Below are 2,147 nucleotides of genomic sequence, written 5' to 3'. Positions count from 1 at the left end.
TAATCCCCACGATGTCCGGGCTGGTGTCAGCCAGCAGGAGGATGAGTTTAGAACATGCCAGGTTTACCCAAGCCTGATCTATAAAAAACTGTCAGACACCTATGTAGTTTTCAGAGACCTCATAAGCTTGTTGTTTGGACAGGAACAAACTGTCCCAATCCAGGATACTGTAGACCAGTGAAGACCCACACATAAAAATAAGCTAATGCTCTAGATTTAGTAAAAAAGGTTGTCATCTCAGTTAAATTCCTTTGCATATCGACTATAAATTATCAGTTTGTAAACCTAGTTAGATTTCTGCTTTGTATCTGGTCCCTCAGAATTAATAAACCTTTAATGCCTACACATAAATTTCTTAAAGACTTCAAACTATAAGAGTCAGCCAGTCTCTATTCTCTAAGTGTTCAAAAATGTGGAAAAGTTTACAGCAGTAGGCAGTTCTCCTGTTAGATCTGCAATGTTTCATACAGCAAACAAGCTGTATTCTAGCTTCTCATGTTCTCAGTAATCAAGAGCTGATGTCACTATAACCAGGAACATTTCAGATAAGATGATAAAGCTTTAACTTAGAGAGAGCGTTTCGATGACTCGAATACAAATTCAATTTAAAACCAAGTGTTACTTGCTCATGGTGCTCTCAAGTCATTAGTGGCAGAAAGTAGAAGTACTAAATAAAAGAATTTGAAACAAAAACAAACAAACAAAAACAAACAAACCACACTGCTATCCTTGGAGATCAGCCTACAAGTACACACAGAACTGTGCTTCTCTTCAACAAGTTTGTGTTCCCCACAGAGCACACAAGTACCAGAGACGAGGGCCCCACTGCACTGACATGTGTTAACTTTTGTTCCAAATAATTCGCAAATGGAGGCTATAGAAAGGTAGAGGAAAACCAACCTGGCCTGAGTGTCAGTTCCTCTGTGCCACAGACTGTCACCAAGTCTACTAAACCTGTCCAGAAAGATCAATCCTCCTTTCTGAAGTTGCATACAAATATAGTTTATTCCAAGTCATCCCACTCTTACACCATGAGCTGGTAATCTACATAAAGAATAGTTTAGACTTCAGGGTATCCAAAGAGTAAAGAGCTTGATCCAAATCTGCTGAAATCAGTTAGAGTCTTGCCATGAAGTTCAATGGAATTTGGATCCTATCCCAAACATAGAAATAGGTTTATAAAGGAATCCCTCTTCCCACTGAGCTAAGGATACAGTGGCTGAATGAAAAGATTGGCCCTTAGCTCTGGCAGCAATACAAAAACAGAAGTTCAGACCAATTAATTCTATAACTGGATGCCGGTAAAAAAGGTACAGAAAGTCTGCCAATCCAGTTGTCAGTGTGAAGTTCACATTACTTACCTTAGAAATGAAGAACTAATGTACCATATTTTCTTGCATATAAACATACCCCCTATATTTTTGGAAAGCCTCAAGGAGGGGGAACCTTACCATGGAGTTCAAGTAAGTACCGGAGGTCTGAAACCTCCAGGGCTGAGGTCACAGCACAGCAGGGCCTAATCCAGCATGTTTTAAAGAACTCTTTAAAAGCAGAGGTTTTCAACTTTGTTTAATAAACATATCCCCGGCAGCCAGGCGCAGAGCAAGCGGGGGCAGGCAGCCAGACAGGTGGGGGGGAAGGAGGTGGCACATGGCTGAAGCCTGTGCAGCCTGTGGAGGGGCACCACTGCCTTTACCCCACCCTGGCCCTGCTCCTGGGAGGCAGCAGCGCAGGGTTACGGGTGGCAGCATTTGATGTCTTAAGCAGGACTCTTCTGAACCAAAATGCAGCAGTGTAGGGTTGTGGGTGGCAGCCCTGGGGGTACATGTACCTGCCTACATGTACCCCCCAGGGCCTTCTCAGTACCCCTGGGGGTACATGTACCCCTGGTTGATAACCCCTGCTTTAAAGTGAAAACATGGTGCTGGAGCCATGCAGCAAGGCCCAATCCAGTGCACAGGCTACTACGTTGTGTGCTGAGTCTGACCCTGTGCACTGGCTTTGGGAACACACTCTGGTTCCGGAGTTAAGTGCTAGGTTGGACTTGATGTACTGAGTCCGGCCACGAACCAAACCAAGGCACAGTCCTGATCCAGTATGCAGCTGGGAAGAGGGTCCCCACAGGTCCAGAAATCAATAGGGAGGGA

At 44.3% G+C, this 2,147-nt stretch overlaps 1 protein-coding gene across 6 annotated transcripts in view; it reads right to left on the bottom strand.

The window, feature by feature from the left end:
• The window catches only part of SNX14 (sorting nexin 14), a 152,241-nt gene that overhangs the window by 51,704 nt on the left and 98,390 nt on the right, over positions 1–2,147 (bottom strand). The gene's annotated exons all lie outside the window — the stretch shown is intronic.

This window comes from Gavialis gangeticus, unplaced genomic scaffold, assembly GCF_001723915.1.
Source record: "Gavialis gangeticus isolate Ggan-Ray unplaced genomic scaffold, GavGan_comp1, whole genome shotgun sequence".
Lineage (NCBI taxonomy): Eukaryota > Metazoa > Chordata > Crocodylia > Gavialidae > Gavialis > Gavialis gangeticus.
Note: the sequence above shows the minus strand (reverse complement) of the source record. Positions and strands in the feature narration are given on the sequence as shown.